The sequence below is a fragment of the Lissotriton helveticus genome, chromosome 10, assembly GCF_964261635.1.
Source record: "Lissotriton helveticus chromosome 10, aLisHel1.1, whole genome shotgun sequence".
NCBI lineage: Eukaryota > Metazoa > Chordata > Amphibia > Caudata > Salamandridae > Lissotriton > Lissotriton helveticus.
Genome location: NC_136071.1, coordinates 105,487,451 through 105,509,786, shown reverse-complemented (window position 1 = coordinate 105,509,786; position 22,336 = coordinate 105,487,451). Strand labels below are relative to the sequence as shown.

Sequence of the window (22,336 nt, the reverse complement as noted above, 5' to 3'; positions counted from 1 at the left end):
CTTACTTCCTCCCGCTAGATCTCAGCGGAATATTTATTAAGAACAAACCCTATAATTGCAGGCGATCTGAATTATGACTCTGCCTGGCATGAGCCGCCTATACCAGCATATGCTAATTTTGTGGTAGTCACTACCATTTGTTGAACAGGGTGATATCTTAGACAGCTAACCAGCATTGGGGACATGGTGCCTGATTAATTTCCCTGAGTCAGACTTAATAAGAATGATAATACTAATAATAATAATAAGAATACATTTATTGTATACTTGATTAAAACCATAACAATTAACATAAAATACACCAAAAAGAAAAAATCAACATGATACTCTAAGTTTTAAAGTGTTTAATTAACAATAAAATCAGCGATATTCCATTCTTCAGATAATCTTCGCAATACACCTTATTAAAGTGTCAGGTGCCTAGATCTAAACCAATCTAAATGAGCAATTTCCTTCATAAAAGTAAAACCTAATCACATAACCACTAAAATTTGTATTCAGTATAAAATGTTCATAATACATAGTCGATAATATATACACAGGTCTGGTTTATAGTTACGGTGAACCAAATCACAATAATTCCAAAAGCCTTACCATGGGCACCACTGAAGCAGTACAATATAAGAGAATAAAAATGATTTTTGCACTCTAGTTTTATACTTAGAGTCTCCGTTATACCCGCTTGATGCCTACTAGACTTGTCCCTCCTGATTACCTCAGACCTACCCACCTGGTGCCTCACTCTCCAGAGAAAAATGCCAAAATACAAAAGTACCCACAAAATGCCCAACATAATTTTCTTTTGGGAGCATTAAAATACCAAATATTACTTCTAAGAAGGTTTAAACCTCCCTGGCCAGCTCCATCAATCCTAGGGAAAACTTCCTCCAAATCCGCTCTTACTTAGAGAGCGACTGTTAAGCAGGTAGCCCAGTACTTATGTAAATTATGTAATTGTTAGCTGACGTTGTTTCAATGGAGAGGCTACCATCCGGGCTTTCGACAATAATTGCTTTAAAATATTCACAAATTTAGCACATCTCCCCAACCTCCCAGCTGATCTGCTGCTGAAGCAAAAGGACGATGCCTGTGTGCAAGAGAGATCTCCCTCTGCCAATAAAATAGGTTTTAACAGCCGTCTCCTTTGGTGATCTAAGGCAGGTCAACAGAATAACAGATAAAACTATGATTCTCGATAACTGTAGCATAGCCTGCAATCAATGTCACCCCCTAAGCGAGCTCAGCCCGAGTTAAAGTCTCTTATTGGTAGTGCAAGCATTCTCATGAAGTTGATTTGATCCAGAGTATTTGCATTAATGAGTTCTGAAAAATATTTTTGTGGCTTCCCAACATGATAGGAATCCTTTAGGGGCTGTGACAATCCTCTGCACTCAACGGTACGTCAGTCCTGTTCCCAGGAAGACTCTTTCATTTGTTTGTTAATAGCTGTCTTCCATGCCCGATATGGGATATCACCGTCCTCCTAGGCAGACTCCTCAATCTTGAATAACAGAATTGCCTCATTAAGTTTTCTAGACCATGGGTTATTAGATTTTTCATAAATCGATTTCAAGAGGTTTTTTACCGAATTCTTAGAAGCCGTCCTACACTTGATAAAATATTTTAACATGGATGCCTTACACCAGTAGTGTAACACAGGCTCCTTGAGTCCCGCACCACCTCCAAGCTCCAGTGGCCCCTCAGCACAGTACTCTGGTCAGAGAGCCCCTGATTGAGTCCAGAGGGGGCCCCTCCACATACTTTGCATGGTCCCCCCCTCAAGTTTCGTTACACTAGTGTCTTACACTCAATTGATTAAATTACTAACCCTAGCTCAAGATCTGGAGCTTCAGACGTGCCGTGGTTGATGGAATTTTTTTGTATGCTCTAAAATGACATGACTCCAATGCATCATCCAGTATGCCATGATAAGCAAAATTACAATACTGCAGGGCTGATGTTAAGGTTGCCTTTATTACTCTTAAAATAGGGGAGGCAGAAGCGCTACTTAATAAGCGATTCAGTTGACTAATTCCATAAGTAACAGATGTCGCTTTCTTGTTAAGATCTTTAACTTGGGCAACAGCAGAACTAAACCACATCCCCAGATATTTATAATGCCTTGCTGTAGTAATGGCCTTACCTTCCAATTGCCAAGTTGGCAGCTTTTTCCTACGGTAGCCCCCGAATATCAGGACTTTAGTTTTGCACTGATTAACAATAAATGGTTAGCCTTGTTTAATCCACCCAAAGCATTTAAAGCCCTTTGCAAACCTGATATGGTATGATCCATAACCACAATATGCTCAATGTATTGAATTATTTTAATTAGACTGAGCTTAAATTAGGGGGGGCAAACTGCACCAGTCCAGTGCTTTCCCTAGATCAGCTGTGTACAAATTAAACAACAAGGGTGCCAAAACACAATCCCTTTTTAGCCCACGGTTTGTTTTTACTTTCTGTGTTACCGTTGTTGCGCTAGTTTTTACCCGAACAGGTCTCTGTATATAATGACATAATAGCTCTAAGCAAATTCGATGGTATGCCCCACGCCGCAAGCTTCTTCCAGAGGATAGCCCTATCCACTCTGTCAAAAGCTGCACTGTAATCTATAAAACTGCACAAGAGAGGTGGTCGATTCCTTTGAAGGGCATGGTGTCTGAGGAAAGGGAGAGCTTGAATATTATCTACCGTAGATGTCCCTGACCTGAACCCTGTTCGAATGAATGGCAAAATGCCTTCCTCAGCCACCCAGGATTCTAGATGTTCTAATAAAATTTGGGCATATACTTTTGCCTCAATATGAAGTAGGACAAGCAATCCATAATTTGCGGCCACAGTCCAATCTCCGCTCCTAAATATAGAGCATAAAATGTATCCTCTCCAGCCATCTGGTACATCAGCGTTTAAAAAATGGTAGTTATACAGAGCTGACAACATTGTTGCCCAACCTATATGGGCCTCCTTAAAAAGGCTGGCTGGCAGGCCGTTTGGGCCAAGACTGAATCAGAATTAAGGGGATTTCCTCACCCCATCGGGCTGTGGAGAGGTCTAACATAAGGATGTCTTCCTTGCTAGCTGAGTTCAACGTTAAAAGAAGCTCCTGTGTTGTCATTTGTGCACACCTCTGTTCTTGTGGATAATGTTTAAATTTGCCACTGGGTCAAAGCCAACCGCGATTCCCTCAGTTGGTGAGATGTGTCTTCATTCAAAGATGTTGACCCAGCAAGATATCTGACTTAGTGAGTTGCAGGAACACACTATTCTTAAACCAAGAGAAGAGCAGATCTCCCTGATTAAATGTCTGCTGTAAAAATTGCCAACACCAACATGAAACTTTTCCACTGGTTTTATCAACTGTATTTTGTGTGTTCTCATTTTAATAGTGGTATGTGAAGTTTTAGCAGGGAGGTTGAGTAGTCAGTTTGCCACAATACTATAACCAATACAATAACATTAGTCTTTTCGGTAATATGTGAAAGAATCTCAGTCTGCATAGTGCATCGTTTTTTACAATCAGCAAGATGATTGCAAGCGGCACAGTCACAGTAAATAATTGATGGTTGGGCAGTCGCGAGTCAGATAGTCAGAATCCTTCAAACAGAAGTACAACGGTATTTGCTTCCTATGAGTGAGGAAGTTGACCATTATAGTTTGTAAATTCTTGATTATGAACAGCACAGTGATTGCCATCAGTGTTATGACCATGAACGGTGATTTTCAATTCTAAATCCGGAGAAAAAAAGGATTTCAATAAAGAAAAAGAAGTGGAAATTATATGTACAGTTTTTTCTTACTCCATTAACTCAGCAACAATAAAGATGAATAGTAATAGGATATAGAAGTGTTTCATTATAAGGCTACTACATAAGGACTCCAGCCACTTTAGGTCTGCAAAGTCATTGCAAGAATTATAAAATCCAGCACTCACCTTCCAAAGAGGGCCTGGGGGACATAACCAGATGGAAAGACTTCTAATGCAGTCTATGAAAATCTGGAAAGAGGAATAATAAAAGATCCAAGCTTGGCAGTTGGAAAGTTGGTTATAAGGCTACAGATAAAGGTCCTCGAGGGGCGTGTCTTTATGTGTTAGGGTGTACCCATTTTAAACTGTCCAAGATAAGAGAGATATCATAGATGGAAGCATAGTAGCCAAGTGAAGGTCTTGGAAGGTCAATACCCTTAGTGGGACAGAAAACCAGAGGGTCTTTCACAATGGATGCAGCATTCCAAAAGCTGAGGTGGAAAGCAATAGCACTGATGATTATAAATGTTTGTTTTCTAAATGTTGTACAGCCCTGAGAAGTGCTCTCACAGTAACCACCAATAGACGGTGGTTGCTTATACTTTCTAAAAAATTAATTAGCTTGAAGGCACTTGGTCATTTAATAATGCAATATCACATTATATTGTGAAAATGTTCATTTTCACCTTTCTTTCCACATCAAAAATTAATTTCTATTGGCCAATACGTGTTTTCTAATCTTCACTTTAATTAATCAGAGGAGCACATTTCATAGGCATATCATGGTGAAGCTAAAAGAGTAAAGTAATAGGTACTTTCATCAATCAAAATCCATATCGTTAAATTGCGTGCTTATATTCTTTACCCTTATAATTACAGCAGAGGAGTATAGGGGTTACTGTCAAATTGAACTCTAAAATATTGCACAGTAATTTAACAGAAATGTGATGCAACATCTGAAAAGTTGAAAAGAATCTATTATAATTAATAATCTATTATATTTTCTAAATCTTGCAGTTCCGATTGCTTTTCACTAAATAGTTTATTCAAAGGTTTGTAGCTGCCAGTCAAATTATGTATTCTTATATTATGCCAATAAACTACTCTTTTTAAGTGTGGAATGGTTTTGTCATGGAGGATCCCTCAATTTATGAAACTGTCTTCAAAATGTCTTCTTTAGTAATTCTATGTTTATAGTATTCATAATATGGTCTGACATTAGCAGACACACAAATATGTAATATCTTCATGTTTATAAATCACAAACACTTTATACTAGTTTTCATTTATTAGACTTCTATATTGAATACTTCTAAAAGTGTGCAGCTAATGACTCGAACTTGGCAATTCACGAAATATTTTATTGTCCTTTAATAAATGAATATAAGGAACAATACAGTAGTTTTTGTCAATCAATCAAAAATACAATTATGAAATCAGAAAATGTAATCTCAATGATTTAACAATCCCTATGAACATATGACTTTGGAAGAAAACAAATGATTTAAATATTAATTTTGTGAAATGAACAAACTGGTATTTAATCTGTAACCATTCTGAATCCTGGCAGACACATGTTTGCCAGTGAAGTTAGGCAATGTATAACACTACTCTTGTTGTCTGAAATCTTATCAAACTTAGTATAATCAAACATGAATATATAAACATGATATAGTCTAGCCCAGTGTTCTCCAACCTTTTGAATAATAGGAGTTACTTAAGTTCAATGAAATTCATTGCAAGCTACTAGCCTTATTGGTATAATGCCTCTACCTCTATAATATATACTGGCCACAGTTGCATTGTCTTCAGCACATGTTTTAGAAATTCAGTAACCTATTTCCAATAATCAGCTGAAAATACACACATTTGTGTCTTGAATACACAATTTTGGCCTGCTTACATTCATTCAGCCAAGCAAAAAGGTTTAATATAGTAGGTTGGGATGCACACAGAAGAGCTACTTATAGGCAGTTGGAGAGCTACCAGTTGCTCACAGGCTAAGAGTTGGAGACACCTGGTCAAGCCCTTTCTTCATTCTGGTTTCAGCATCACAACTACTAACACTTCTTCTAAGTGTGCAATTAAAACAAACAGAAATTTGGTAAACTCAGCAACTCTCTTCCAGTCCTATTTTGAAGTATAATTTATACCAACATAGTAGATTGTATCCTTCAATCAAAATAACATTTCTTCAACTAGAAAGGAAATAGTATAAAAATCCCACTAACTAAACAATCTCTGTGTGCAATGACAACTTCGGAACAAAACAAACAACATGTTCCTCATAAGAATTAATGTGTAATGACTGTGTTTAACCTGTACCCATTGCAAACGCTGACAGAGCTTATGTTTGTCAAGAACGTTAGGCAATGCATTACAGTATTTCTACAGTATACAGTTCAATAAAACATGACAAAGTCTAGCCCTTCCCTAATGATGTTTATAGTACAGGCTTCACACTACCCAGCACCTACAGTCCTCAGATTAACCAAAGAATGACACCATCCACCCTCCACACCCACCTGTACACCCACAGCCCACATGGTTGACACTAACACACTATAAAAGAAGGAATTTTCGACTATAGTGTAGCAATGCCACCTTAACACCTGAGGTTGTGTTGTTGCAGAATAGCTGAATTTATCTTAGTGTTCAGCTGCATCAGAAGCAGCATACCCATCCTGTCCTTCAAGCTCTTTTCTTCTTTTTATGAAGGAATTCGTTTTGGAAAGCATTTTGGCTTTAACATTACAAAGGATAAATGAAAGGAAGTATGATAATGTTACCTCACTCATCCAGTCTCACATAGATTTGCAAAATCCTTTAATTTACCTTGTCTCCATGCTAATGTTAAAGTTCCCTCAGCGTCCCTTGAGCAAAAGATCATGAGGGACTTTGGGCCATGGAGGGGGCAAATGGAGCATTTTCAAGCAAATTTGAGAAAGCAAGACGGTTAATAAAGCAATTGTGAAAGTATAGTTATGACATCAAAAAAGAGATTTCTTATTACAAAAGAGTGTACGGAATTCCGCAAACTTCACAAGCTTCCATGACGGCAGATCTTGTCGCCACTATCGAGGTAACAAATATCTCCCAACATGGTAGGGAGGCTTTGGACGAGGACATCTCTGTAGATGAGATTCAAAAAGCAATTCAGGACATTCGTGCAGGTAAAGCGATGGGTCCTAACGTGCTCCCTATTGAACTGCTCAAATCCATGGCAATGAAGCTAGCGCCCCATCAGCTCAATCTGTATAATGAAAGCTATGAGAATAGCCTTCTCCCGGCTGATATCCGTGCCAAAATTCTGGCCAAATTATTGGCTAACCGTTTGCTCCCTTATCTCACCGACCTGGTTCATCCGAACCAGTCGGGATTCATGGCAGGTCGGAATACGGTGCTAAATCTGCGTCAAGTGCATAGCGCACTGGGCCATGTAGATACGCTAGAGGGAGAAGGGATTTTGCTGGAGCTCGACGCCAAAATGGCATTCAACACTATAGCCTGGGAGTATCTGTTTGCAGTTCTTGCCCGCATCGGGTTTGGACCCAAGTTGATTGGGTGGATCAAACTATTATACACACAACCCACAGCGCACGTTTCAGTGAAATCATTGCGCCATTTCTTTTCCCCTCTGTCGAGGCACGAGACAAGGATGCCCGTTATCGCTGCTCCTTTTTGCCATTGTTCTTGAACCACTAGCGGTTTGGATTAGGGGGGACCAAGACATCAGAGGCTTTAAATGGACGAGTGAAGATGAGGACCACATATCGCTCTATGCGGACAATATTTTGCTTTATTTAGCCTCACCAGTGTGCTTGCTATGCCGCGTACTACATGTTTTTCATATATTTGGGGCGCACTCCGGGTACCAGATCAATTGGTCCAAATCCCAGATGTATTCTCTCTGGGGAGACCCCCTGCAAAGTCCTTGAGGTTATGATATTCCAGTGGCGACCCAGAGTTTTCGATATTTGGGCATTTTTATAACAACTGATGCAGCATTGTTCTATGAACAAATTCTATTGGGGCCGCTAACGAGGTTTAGATCGGATGTCACACATTGGAAGACACTCTTCTGGATGTGCATCTTTATTCAAAATGCTCGCCCTACCGTGCTTTCTTTTTGGCCTACAAAATTTACCTAATCCAGTTCCTAACTCTTATTTTTTGAAGATCGAAGCAGCAGTGCGGGACTTGCATTTCTCCTACAGTGGAACTGAGGAGGAAGAGACTTTCGGTGTTGGAGGGGGAGAATGAGGTGGTGGTGGCACACACTCAGAGCAACCAAGAATAATGAGATTTGGTGGTGACCCAGTGGGGGTTTATCTTGCTCTCCTGACCCAGGGGCATAGTTGCAACCCTCATAGTAACTGTAAGGCTGTTAAAGTTTGTAATCCTATGTGCTCCTGATGGTTTGGAGGTTGTAATGTAATGCTGAAATCTTGTGTAACTTTGCCAAAGATGTCTACGTAATGTCTTTATTGCTGCAGTTTGTTTCTAATAAAAACTGTTTAAAAAAAAAGATTTCATATGATAATGACGTAGGTAACTGTTTTTTCAGTATAACCACAGAACATCACAACAGACATTGAGAGAACAGTGCTGAGTACCTCACAGATTTCATTATTTATTGATATACCTTTAGAAATTAAAACTACTGAGGAAATGCAAGTCACTGTGTGCTGGTGCAGCACGGGCAGAGTAGGAGAATGTAAATGCTCCTCTTTGTTTCAGAGAATTACTGCATACTAAGCTTTTCAGAAGTTGCATGCCACCCTGGGGCGAGACTTGCCTTTTGCCCTACCCGTGCTAAAAGTGCCACCCTTGCCTGGTCTCTACATTTACCATACATTCATGCAACTTCACAGTGGAATTGATTCTATTCTGTGCAAATAGTATTTGCGTTCCCCTACTATGACCCACAAATGGGCGATGGGAGGTGGCCCATTAAATCCTCACCCCGACAGACAACGCCTGGTCTCTCATACCTCAGACACACAGTGTCTCCTGCCTCCCCTGTCTAAATCCTCCATTCATTTCCGTCTAACTTGTCTCTCAGAGCCCCGAGCGGACAGCAACGGATGGATTTATGGAAAATGATCTGCAGACCACTACATGTTCCAGTGCCTTGAAACTACCTCCCACTGCAAGGATGGACTTGCTGCCTTCTAGCTGACATTGCATTTATGTGCATTTACTCTAGCGCCAACAATTCATCTGTAAGGCACTTTGGAGCAATGCTAGAGGTTTAAGAAGAAAAGAGCAAGAATAAACAGAAATCATGGAAAAAATGTAGCAAAATTAAGAAAAGGTGGAGGAACCAATGAGAAACACCAGAAAAAGCAAGTAAGACCTCCCCCACAGATATGGATTCAGGTTGGAGTCCACGCAGCAGCCACTTAGCATTTCATCATTCTTAAGCTGTTGACATGAGTACCTTTGAGTTTTGTGATAACATCTAATATTTAAGTACCATTAGACAATTAAGCATGTGATAACATCTATTATTTAAGTACCATTAGACAATAAAGTATGTGATATGTGTTATGCAAATTGGTAAATATTCAAATCAGTGAGACCAGGAAAGGAAGGACTTGCCTGAGAACCTGGGTCTGAATACGGCTTCCTCAGATTTATTTTCAAGAGTGAAAAACATGCGTATGGGTAGGTGAGTGGGCAAGGCTTAGAATTTGCATAGTGCAAAATACCCTTCATCCCCATTCAAGGTTGGGGAAGGGCAATAAAAATGTTACTTAGGGTGGCCGCTTAGGGTGGACGCTTGAGGCCTGGGGACCTGCACAAAGATGAAAAACTTTAGGGTTCCAGAAGAATGGAAACATGCTAATGTCCATCCACTATTAAAGATACAGAATTCAGACCAAGAGAAAATAAGCAATTACAGACCCATCTCTTTACTACCTGGGGTGAGCAAAATTTTGCTAAAAATAATCAATAGAAATATTACAGATTATTTGAAAATTAATAACATTCTTCATACTACCCAGACAAGTTTTCGTGCTGGGTATAGAACTGAAACAACTCTTTTGAGGGCAACAGAAGATCTAAAAATGATCATGGATCCTGGGGGATCAGCAGCACTGATCTTTCTGGACGTGTGTGCTGCTTTTGATATGGTCTCCTACCCTATTCTTCTCCATCAACTGGAAAAAGCTGGTATCAGAGGAATGGCCCCTAGGTGGCTTGCCTCATTCTTGGGCAAGCACCACTTTCAGGTAACAAGGGCCCATTCATGTTATCTAGCCTCAGTTGCTTTGTAGAGTTCTGCAGTGCTCGTCTTTGAGACAATGCTTTTTAACATTTATATTCACCCAATGGCAGACATTATTTGTTCCTACAGCCTAAAGATGGTATCCTATGCAGACGATACCCAGTTGATCGTCACATTGGCACCAGACATGGACACCATAGCCTCTGGGCTTAATAGCTGTCTAGAAAAGGTGTCTAAATGGATGGCAGCCAGTTGCCTAAAGATGAATGGTGAAAACACTGAGGTCTTGATACTAGGTAACAAACCAACACTCTGGGTTCATATTATCTGGCCATCTTTCCTAGAGGAAAGCCCTGTCCCCAAGTCAGAAGTAAGAAGTCTAGGGATGGTTCTTTACAATCAGCTAACCATGGCCTCCAGCACAAAAATGGTGGCCTGGTGCTGTTTTGGTCTCTAAAAGCCCTAAAAAAGGTGCTGAAATGGCTCCAGATAGAGACACACAGAACTGTGATTCAAAGCCTGATTCTGTCTGGCCTTAATTATGGCAATTCGCTTTATTTAGGTAGTCCAAAATCAGTGATTAAAAAACTTCAGATCATTCAGAATGCTGCTGCCCAGTTACTGTTGTGTATCCCAAAAATACATTCAGTAGATGCTGAGCTCAAAACTCTTCACCGGCTGCCTATAAGTTGCAGGATACAATTTAAGGTTTTATGCATTATTTATCTTGCAAAGCATAATACAGGGCCTCCGGTCCTTTGGCAACTGGCTACGATTTACCAGGCCAAAAGGGACTTGAGAGCAAACAATCTTGAGTTGCTCCTTGTCCCAAGGATCAATAGAGCCAGGAGTGGAGGTCGGTCTTTAACCTACCTTGCACCCAAGCTTTGGAATTTTCTGCCCACTAGCTTCAGAATGGAGTACAATGTCATGATTTCTAGGTGAAAACACATAAAATGCATCTTTTCCCTTTATTTTAAATCCTTAAGCTGTCACTCCAACCCCTTTGCTAGCGCTGGGAAGCCTGATTTTTAGGTAGCCATACGCTTTATAAAGCTGTTGAATTGAATAGAGTAGAATAAGAGTTCTATACTTTTCCTTTGATACAAAAAGGAAGTCAAAAGTCTATTAATGAACAAACTAATGTCCTAAATCCAAGTATGGGACGTATCTGGCTGCATTTCTTTTATCACATCCCCTGTTGCTCCACAATTGTTTGCTGATTAATGTTTTTCGTGGGATATAGATCTGTGCGGCTGATAGCACAATGTCTAATGTAATTTGTTCTGCAGATGCTATTGCTCTATTATGACAATTTGACATGTTGTTTGTATTGACTACCTCTTCCATGGCTTATTCTTCTATTGTAAAGCGCTCTGATACCCTCGTGGGTCACGTTCGCGCTATATAAGACTTTATAAATAAATAAATACACCCTACTGCCTCCACCCCTTACAAAACACACACACACTCATCGTAGTCACTGCGGCCACCCATGGCTTGACAATGGCATGGCCTGTGTGCCACTCTTCTAGCCTCCTCTGAATGCCCAGCAACAGCGACCCTAATTGGTCAACAGAGTTTGGGTTAGTGTCCAGTGGCTTATTTATCCAACAGGACAGTATCAATGCCCTTTAGTCCCTGACCTTTAAAGGTCCGGAATGGCTTGCTCAGCATTCACCGCAATTGTACGTCTATAGCTGAGAACACCAGTGCCAGCCCATGCACACGCATTAGGTGGCATCAGATAACAGGCCTTGGTCCTGTCCTTAGCTGCCGGATGTTGCCTTTTCAGCAGTAAAACTCATGCCGCTGTCATAATCAGACCAGGGCCCTAAGAAGGACGGTTTGGCTGGTGCAGCTTGCAGACATTTCAAAGACTTCAGACTTCCCGGCAGGGCTGGAGGTGCTACCCATTGGCAGCATGGGCAGTTTCCCATAACTCTATGCTTAGCTCAGCACTTGGCCAGAGCCTTCCTCCCCCATGGTGCTTCACACACTGCAGCAGAGGCCTAGCAACACCTCCTCTCAGCCAATCCAGATGAGGCTCCCATGCAGTGAACAGTACCAGGATTGGCTTGAGCAGGCAAACTCACCGCTCATTAGAAGACCGTGTGGTGCAGCTTTGATCAACCCCCGGCCGCCCAGTGTGCAGGTGGAGAGAGATCTTAGGGTCTGATTACTGGTTTGGTTGTGTGGGAGTGGGCCCCCCAGCCACCAACTGCTCCTAAACCGCCAAACAGGGTTGCTGGCTGCCTGCCAGATCACGAGTAGTATTGTAGTCTGGTGAGAGGCGGCGTGATGGTTCCTGCGATGGTGCAGTTTAAAGGCTCATATGTGAGCCTTAAACTGCACCATTGCAGGATTGCCAGGGCACGTTCCTACATGGCATGGACTGGGCAGTCCATGCTATGCAGGAATGGGGTGTAAGCACACAGGGGGGCACAGCATGTGCCCCCTGCATGCACAGCCATGCACAGGGCCAAGGGCAAAGGGGGCACTGCAGGGCCACACTTTCTTTCTTCACTCCTGAGGAGTAAGAACCACTATGAGACCGCTGGCAATGAAGAAAGTTGTAATATGCTGGGCAGTGCTGCAGGGCACCACCAAGCATACTGCAGCCCATCAGACTGCTGCACCACCTCCAGGGATCTCTGATCCCTGGCAGTTGTGGCAGTGCCATGGCGGTCCAACTGCCCAAGTTGTAATCCACTGTGCTACCGCGAGTTTGGCTGTCCTGGGACTTGCAAACCTTTATTTAGGCACTTAGTATGCTGTTTGATGCTAACATTGTTGCTATTACTTGACAAACAAATTCAAGTTCTGACAAAATGCAGCATAGTCCTAAATTATTTGACAAGTATGTCTAAGCTCAAATAATAGTTCACGTTTGTTTTCCCAGTTAACCAAATTGTAAAGAATACTTTTCTAAAAAGAGAAAGTCCACAGTTGCTCCAGGAACAATATAGTTCTTTCAAACATGAATCATGAATTCACAAAGCAAGGGTCCTGACTGCAGCAAACTTAGTACGCGACTGCCTAACAAAAATGCCATGCGATATGAGAAAAGTCATACTCATCATTCCAAAATGGCTGCCCCATCCTCCAAAACTCACAAATGTTCAGAGGTTCCCAGAAACCATACTTCTTTGTCGTGTGGTGATCCAGCGCGAAGCCTTCTGCTAGGCTGTGATGGCATTTGATGCATACTACCAGTCACTCCATTCGTGAAACGCTCTCAGCATAGCATAGGCAAGTTCAAAGTATAGTGTCCGAGTAGCTAATGATAAGTCCTGCCTCCTTACAGTTGTAGATCCTCTGCCAATTCACCGTCTATTGAATATTCATGGTCCGTACCACAGGTAGATTCCATATCCATCTTCTGGGTGAGTGATGGGTCAGCTACTGATTCTTTGTGCACTCTATACTGAAGGGACCACACATCCCAGTACCAAGAAGTCAAGTAAACTGCCCAAATCCCATCTTCCTTTCTTTCTAGTTGAACTATGGCCGGGGCAATATCTCAGAATGTCTCCTAAAGGGAGCATTAAATACCACCTTCTGCCTCACAAGCACATCCTCAAAACCTCAAAGGCACCAACTAAGGATACTCACCAGGTTTCAAGCTAGCCCTCAGTCTGAGTACTTTCATTGCAGTACTAGCCTCACCTAAGAGGTTACTGTATACCGATGCATGTCTCAGGCCAACACTGAACCTAGGAACCCATTCCTCAGTACACAGATGGAAGCCCACTGCTTTACCTGTTATTTACATATGAGGCCGCTGTACAGTAAAAGTATAGAATAAGGCCAATCTCTGAGCTTGAAAATTTAGCTCAGCACACAGGATGTGTGTGGTTCACCATTCCATTACTGGTGTCTGCAGTGCTAACTTTTCTTTGAGAGAGGTCAATTAGCATCCTTCTTTAGATTACTTCCCCAAGTTAAATGACACTATTATTAAATCAAATATTTTGTTTTAGACACATATTGTGTTATAAATGGTGGTTTTTTGTGGGTAGTAGGGAGGGAAGTGTATTTATTTTTATTGTTTTTTTAAATTATTATTCTTTATTTTTTATATTTAAATTGGATTTATTATTATATTGTTAATTTTGAATATCCTTTAATCGTTTTGTTAATAATATTTAGGAGTTGGTATGGTATATGTAACTTTTCATACGTCCAACACTGTCCATCTTTTCACTTGCAATGGACTGGCAAAAGTGAATAAAACCCCATCAAAATCACATACGTTCCCTATTAATGCTTAGATCTGTGTCTGATATGTTAATGGGTCATTTTAAAATATGTAAAAATCTAGCTGTTCTTGTCTTTTATGATTTTGAAATCGAAATAAAGACATATGAAATTGAAATTGCTTAGATTGCAGTAGGAATAGTAAAACTAACCACTCCAAAGCACAACGCTCTCCATACTATTGTTTAGATTGGGATGGGAATAGTAAATCTAATGCCTTCAAAGTCTAGCAATTTCTCTGCTGTTGCTTAAATTGGATTGAGATTTTGCTAATGTTCTTAGTGTTCTTTATTTTATAGTGGTGGTAATTTTTAATATTGTTTTTTATTAAAGTTTATATTTGTTTTAAAAAAATATGTAATATTTTATTTTTTCATAATAATGTTAGTGCTTTAATTAATTGTGATTGATGGTGTTGTTAATATGTTTGTGATAATTTACATTTTTAAGTTATTGCTAATAGTATTAATGTATTTCCAATGTTTTATATATTTTAATATATATATGAAATACATTTAGTTCACAGTATTAATTAAAATAATTTCTATATTAATTATAATATTTCCATTAGGTTATATTTATGTTGTGGTTATGTATATTTTTGTTAATGTTTATGGTATTTTTAATATATTTAATTTAATGTATTTTTAAAAAGTGTTTAATTATTGTTTCTTTTAGGAAAATATACATGTACATTTAATTTACATTACTCATTAATACTCTATTTTAATTTAATTAGAATCTATTTTTAATGTTTTAAATAAATTCCTTTTAATGCTATACATATTACAATTTCGATATGCTTAACTTTTTAATGATATTCTGCTACACAATATTTTTGACGGGATATTATGGTAGTTCACGTCCAAAGAATGTAAACTCAATATATCTGTAGACAGCTTTTATGACATGGTATTCTGGTGCCACAATACAGTTGTTCTCAATATTTTGTAATACAACACTCCCCAAAGGGGAGAACCCTCAGACACCATTGACATGTCCCTCCTGAGACTCCTGAGTAGTATGTGAAGGGCATCAGACTCTCCTCAGTGTTCCCAATTGGAGGACAGTGTTATGCCCTTGAGCCATCTGCCACAGAATCCTTCTGAGAACCTATAATCCTGCAGGCTACCTTTAGGTGAGGTTCTCTCCCTTAGACTCCTAACATTCTCTTTTCATCCACACGCCCACTAACTCAGGGGAAGTACCCTGAGACAGTTTCTCTTCTTGCAGTTTGGCATATGTAGGTGACCCTTGAGGGGCCACAGGCATCCTGTTGATCTCTGAGTGAGTGTCCAAGTATCATGCTGCATGCATCTTCCTTCCAGGTCCAGGGGCCACACTCAGAAACTTGTCACTGAGAATTACCTCTGGGGCAATGCAGACATTTATTGATACCATCCCAGAATATACACTCCAGTGTCCATTGGTTGTGAGTCTCACACAGCACTCTGTAGAACCGAAAAGTGTAATCTTTTACTGCTTACAAGTCACATTCTGAAACTGACATCCAGAAGCCAAAGATCAACTTCAAGTGGATACTCTAGCCATTGATTCGTACTAAGGTATCTTGGAACTAAGAATGCAAAAACATCTCTCATTTTGATTTCCTGTGGGTGTCACTGGGGACTTATCATTCCTGGTACACGGTCCCTGATAGGCCTGAGGTGCTCTGTGGTACACTCCCTTGAACCAGCATTGGTGGTACAGCAACATTCCCTTTGTACATGCATTTCCACCATTACCTGACTATAGGTGTATACTGTCCCTAAACCAGGGGTTTAGACAATCTAGGATGCGCGCAAAGGTCAATCATCGGAGTAGGTCCCCTAAACCTAAGGGACATGCCTTCCACACAGTGTTAATGCAGCACTGCAATAGTATTACTAAGGGACTTATTATGAATTTGGCAGTATTCCAGTGGTGGCGCCTCCGCGTCGTCCACTGTGGAACCACCAAAGCCATGGCTCGCTCTCCAGCTGGATTGCGAGTGTAATCCAGAACAGGCAGGCAGTGGTGCAACGGTCTCATGGCGGTGGTCTGTTAGGATCACAGGAGAGCCTAACGTGCAGACCGCTCTCGTGAGAGCGTCTGCACGACATTCCTATATGATGTGGCTTCACATGCCACACACCGTGCAGGAACAGGGGTGCAATTGCAGGGGGCACAACATATGCCCCCCTGCATGAACCCCATGGACCAGGAGGGGCAGGGGGCCCTGTTAGGGACTCCTTAGTTGCCTTCCCACCACCCTTTTCATAGCGGGCTCACCACCATGAAAATGGCAGTGGACAAGAAACTCAGAATATGCTCGGCGGTGCCTCAGTAGCACCGCCAGCATATTCCTGATTCTGACCGCTGTGTGACCGCTGTGGGATCCAGGATCCCTGGCGGACACAGTGGTCCTGTAACTATCCGACCACCACACTCTGAATATTGAGGGCAGGCCTGTATTGTGGTGGTGGTTGGACCGCCACCGCGAGTACAACGGTCCTATGGACCGCTGTACTCATCATAAGCCCCTCAGTATTTGCTCTGTCACATTCAGGTCACATTTCCCCTTTTATTTATCAGCAGCTTCCCATTTTTCCCAGCTCCTGAAAACATCTAAGCTGTGTCCACCTCCTCCTACAACGTCTGGTGTTGATACCTAGGAGTGTCCTGAAACTTTTCTATAAGACGTTTTTCACATAAATATAGCGCCTGTAGTGTTTTGTCTCAAATGAAAAAAAGGACTTCCAGGCCCTCTGCACATTCCTTGGAGAACCAACCACAATACTGATATCCCACCTGAAGAATCCTTGCTGCTAAGCCAACTGACAAACACTATATCACAGGCAGATGCATTTACCATTAACATACCTGTGATCAATCCTTTAGGTGTAGAGGAATCAAGATGTTTAGCTCCACCACTCAAACCCCTCCACATTGGCCCCCTGCAATCAGAAAAGGGAAGTGGACTAAAAAATTAATTTCTGACACCCGTATATGAAATGCACACACCAGGCAAGGGGCAGTCATTGTGTTCCCTGGTGCCATTCAGATCCAAGGCTAATATGACACTGGAGAAAACTTATTTACCAGCGTGTTCCTTGCAGCCTTAAGTGACATCCATCAGTGGATAAGGCATTTAGCTGCAAGCAATAGGGTTTGGGCGAAATTACATGTTACCTTGTGCAAAGATGGGATCCTTTGCATGTCTGAATGAAGGATTAAGTTTCCTGACTATGATCGAATGTACAGACAAATATTTTATTTCTTCACGTTTCAACTCTAAATGTCCAGCAGAGCCTGGTGTGAAATCTGACCTCCCCAAGTCTGGCACCAATCCTTGAAACAGGGATTTAAGAAAAGGTAGACGGGCCTTCTCCTGGAATATTAGCCCTGTGTCTCCCCTCCCACTTCCAAATATTGGACTTCCTGAATGGTGGCTGGTCACAGACTTCCTGGGACAAGCAGACCCACCACTAACCTATTGATCCCCTTTCATTTCAAAGCCAGTAACCATCTTCAGATGGTGCAGCCCAGGAGTCGAGGCAACCCGGCATCTGCAATTGACAGGGTAACAGATCAACTGGGGGATTCCTAGGTCCTTCCTTGGCCCAACACCAGCCCCTCCCCAAAAATCTGTTAAACTTCTGAAGAACATTCATGATTTCACTTGCACTATGCTGAGCAACATAATCTACTGCTGATGACCCACTCTCAGATACTGCAGGTAGGGCTCACTGGCTGCAGCACTGCCTGTGAGGCTTCAAGAAAGGAAAATACCAGCATATGCGAGAGTGATTACAGCTAAAAGCAAAAAAACGCCCTGAAGCACAACTGAGGGCAGAGGAGTTCAGGTGACTAACTTTACATAACATGTGGTTATAACACACCGGAGGTAAAAGGAAATTAAAAATAGAAAAGGACATTCCTATCACGGCACCCCTTCTGCAACTATAATTTCTTGCACATGATTCTCTCCCTGCCTGTGGCCTCTGCTGCTCACCCCTGCTGTGAGGCTTTGAACTCTCTATTGAAGACTCCAAGGGCTGTACAACCCTACTGCTTTGTGGCTATGTGCATGCTAGGTAAATCATACATACAAGTCAGTGCTTAATTTGTAAAATAATGAGTTCCGGTGCCCAAAGCATGTCGAATACTAAGGCTGGGTAGTCCTGAATCCACCTACGGTGTCTTTAATCCTCCATCAGACACTCCCTGCCCCTTTATCTCACTCTTGCATGTTCTGCTTTCTTCCTTTCTGGCGGATTTCCATCTTTCTCTTCCTCCTTCTTTCCCATTTGTGTGTGTCTCTTGCGCTCTTGCTCGAGGGAAATGCATGATGAGGAAAAATAAGTGCCGGTCACCGAAATTCATGGCCCCGGGCCCCTCACTGGCAACCACCGGCTCAAATTAAGCACTGAGAAACTCTTGTAGACTAGGGGAACTCTGGCCAAAGTAGAGCACATGTCCCTGTTTGCAAAGCAGCACAACTTTAACTAACAGCACCATTTGCCCTATCAGCCTGCTATTCCTCCGGCTGGTGACCATTCGATTACTGCTGCAGTGAGCAACGTGTCGCAACAAGTGACTGTAGGGAGGTGGTTGGATAAGTCTGACATAGGCAGATACAGCGCCAAGAGGCACCAAGAGGCATAGAGATAGGAGGTGGAGAGGTGGAGAGAAGGCTGAAACCTAAGTAAGTATAACTAGCAGCACCAAGTGCCGCTAGGGACAATGCACCCGATTATAGATGACGCACTGCCACCAGCACCGCTGCATATTGACGCCTACCCTCGTTAGTGAAAAGCTGACCGACTGTTTTAAGCAGCCGATCACTCTTTCACAGTGCAGGTGGCATGTGTGCCTACTTTACAAAAAGGGATATTAAGGGTGAGGGGATGTTCCGAAGGACCCTTTTTCATCCAGGGATGCATTAATTGTGCTCCATCTTTCCGCCTTGCACAGTCACCTTTGTGGTGCACTGTCAGTGAGCCCCTGACACCCTCTTTGCCTCTGGATTCACGTCCTTAACATGGCTCCTGATGCAAGTATATGCAGCCACTTCCGTAATACCAAAGTGCCCCAAAAGTGCAAAAAGCAGCCATACATGCTTGGTGCATTGAGTGCAACCCCTGGTGTTTGACAGGGGGAAACTGTTGTATAGTGTATTCTAATCTCCCTATCTGTCATCTATCTTCTCATGCATTACAGCTTGCCTGTATTTAGAATGTTATAGATGTCATAGAATACTTACTAGAGATGAGCCTTCACTTGGTGATGGAAGGCTGAGCATCCAGGAGGACAGCTCCTGGTGGGGCTTACTTACCTACTTAATTAATCACTTAACTACCACCTTGATTCATCTGTATCACCTGTACTTTCAACTACAATAAATATCTACTTGGAACTACACCTTGACTCCATGAAGATTATTACATTATTACATTGGCGACGATTGGACTACAAACCCTGCGTGGATACTAATTTAAAGGATTTATAAATTTGATTTTAAAGATTCATAATCATCAACTTCTACAAAGAACTATAACTCAACAACTAAGAACCCAAGCACCTACTTGCAACTATACATATTAGCTGCCCCTACCCCACCAGTGACCAACTGCCAACGGTCAGCCTCACCTGGGCAAGCCAACATCAACTTAAGCTTGGTGAGTTCTCTACTTATTCCAATTTTCTTTGAAATATTTACAGCTACACCTGATTTAAAACCACTGCTTATGTCAAAACTATTTCTCCTGACTGAAAAGAGACTGCTTGACTGCGCTTAATTAACCTGATGATTAAAAATCTGCAAAAAAAAAAAAATATTTATAAACTATCATCACAAGCCTGTCCCTGCTTTAAAAGGTTAATTCAGTTTACGCTGAACTGATTTATAAACCTGCAGTGTACTTTTCAAGGAGACAGTTTTTAAATGAAATCTACACTACATGATGCTGATTTATAAACCTGCATCGTTTTTTTTTTCAAAGAGACAGTTATTAAGTGAAGGCTACACTTTAATAAAAAAAAAAAAAGCCCCAGTGAATTCCTGCAACTAAAAGAGTTAACTGTCTAACACTGGCTTTATTTTGTAAAGAAGGAAAGGCTTCACAAATGCACCCGCCCGAGATATGGATTTTTATTTATCACCATCTGTTATGGGAATGCCCTCTTCTGACCCTGCTTGTCTAATAAACACTGATTTATGGGAACTGCTGAACGAAATGAAAACATTTAGAGAGCCTTTGACTTTGTTCATAATTTGTATTTCCTATGTGCTGCGCAACATGAAAAGTGAAATTACACTTCAAACATTTGATTTGCGAGCTGTGTTTTATATTTGGTTAACAAATGGAAAATTTACTTTTACCTTGATGCTCCAACTCGGCAGTTCAACCGCCATCTGTTCATTTAAAAGTGGCCCCAGCACGTGCATCCAGCGCATTCATCTAGCATGCGCCCTAATGAGAATTCCATATCCTCTCTTGTTTCCTGGATTAATGACGTATCTTTAGCAGCGCTGGAGCCATGAAATACATTTCAATGCCTTTAGCCACCCAGCACGACGTGAGAAAACGTGCTGCCATCTCCTGCACGTCATAACCTGCACCTCTTCCGGATGAGTTTTCCTCGGTTCAGTTTATATGTTACAGCCTATTTAAATTCTGACTACACGAAGTAAATTAAATAAACAGAGCGCCACATATAACCTTCTTCTATTGAAAAGCTGTGCTGCTGTTTCTTCGATAAGTCTCATGATATTCAGAATTTCTATTTCTACAACGCAGGTACTGATTATTTCTTCTTGAATTACAACACCTAACATATATTCCGGTTGACAACGGTGACAACTTTATTTATTTTATTTTATTGTTTTGAAATTTTAATTACTATTTAAAACTGAGGATCCCTTCACTCATAAGGTTTCAAATGTTTCCTAATATACTACGCTATGGTGAACTATTGTTCATATGTGATACATTTTAAAATCAAATTGTGCATTATAATGTTATATTACAACAAATATAATTATAAATTATTTATATAATTCTGTTCAAAGTTTAACTTGGTGATGTTATTTACTTTTAATGAATTCAACAATTTGCGCAAAATTAATGAGTGACACTCTTGTCTACACCCATGGGTTTAAAGTGATGTTTTATGCATATTTAATGAGTAGACACTATTTGTCTATGCATTTCAGCTTAAAATATAGTAATGTCATTTATTCGATTTTTTTTACAAGTTTTAATAGTGGACACTATTTGTCTACGCCTATTGGTTTGAGAATTAATTCATACATAAATGTCGGGTTAAAGTGATAAAAATTATCATTATTTTATTGATGCATGCTTTATTAATGGACAATATTTATGTCTACAGCTAGCTTTGTTGGGTTAAAATGAAAATAGGAAACCTACCAGAATGCCAAACTTTTACAAATCTTTCGGAACTGAAGCCCACACATTTCTTTCTGATAGGGCTGTGGAAGTAAGAGGGTGGGGATTAGAACACGTTTTAGTTACTTGAGCTAAAAGTGAGCACAGCCATACTCCGAAGAAAAGTAGTTAAAGCAATATTCTCTCACTGGATTACTCATATTTATCGAATTTGATGATCTAATACAAAAGTCCTAAACATATAAATTCAAATGTTTCAATAGTTATCTAAAACTATTAAGCTGACATTTTTGAAGAGGAGATTTTAGGAGGATTTTGAAGGAGAACTTAACCCACCAGATGGGTTGCCCCCTCTCTTAACATCTTATCCATTTTAGAATAAAAACATATTTTTTGTTGAGGAATATTTCTTTTTTTACTAATTGGGAAAAAAATGGGATTACGGATTTCGTTGTTTTTGATTTTTGATTGCTTTTCGTGTCACTTTGAAGACAATGTCCTTGAGGAAATGGCCTGTGCAGAGGTGGACACTGCTAATGAGCGCACAGGGGATAGACATGCCGCACTGCTCCTGTCTAACTCGTTCTATCCAGCGCTCCGCAGTGATGAGGGGCTGGCTCCTTGAAGCGAGCCACCGTTTAACGTTGCACGGGGATTCCCTGGTGCTGACGGAAGCGGCAGAGGTGTGCGCCCACTCCCTCC

General features: G+C 41.0%; 1 long non-coding RNA gene across 7 annotated transcripts in view; it reads right to left on the bottom strand.

The window, feature by feature from the left end:
- Positions 1–22,058, bottom strand: part of LOC144785985 (uncharacterized) — a 207,664-nt gene extending 185,606 nt beyond the window's left edge. For 2 of the 7 annotated variants that reach the window (XR_013602072.1, XR_013602071.1), the window contains exons 1-2: positions 20,605–21,984; positions 17,103–17,176 (exon numbers count right to left, since the gene is read on the bottom strand). This is a non-coding gene — a long non-coding RNA (uncharacterized LOC144785985). Of the gene's footprint in view, positions 1–17,102; positions 17,177–20,604 lie in introns of all 7 variants that reach the window. The other 5 variants (XR_013602070.1, XR_013602068.1, XR_013602067.1 and 2 more) reach the window with 5 other exon arrangements.
- Between the last annotated feature and the right edge of the window lie 278 nt (positions 22,059–22,336).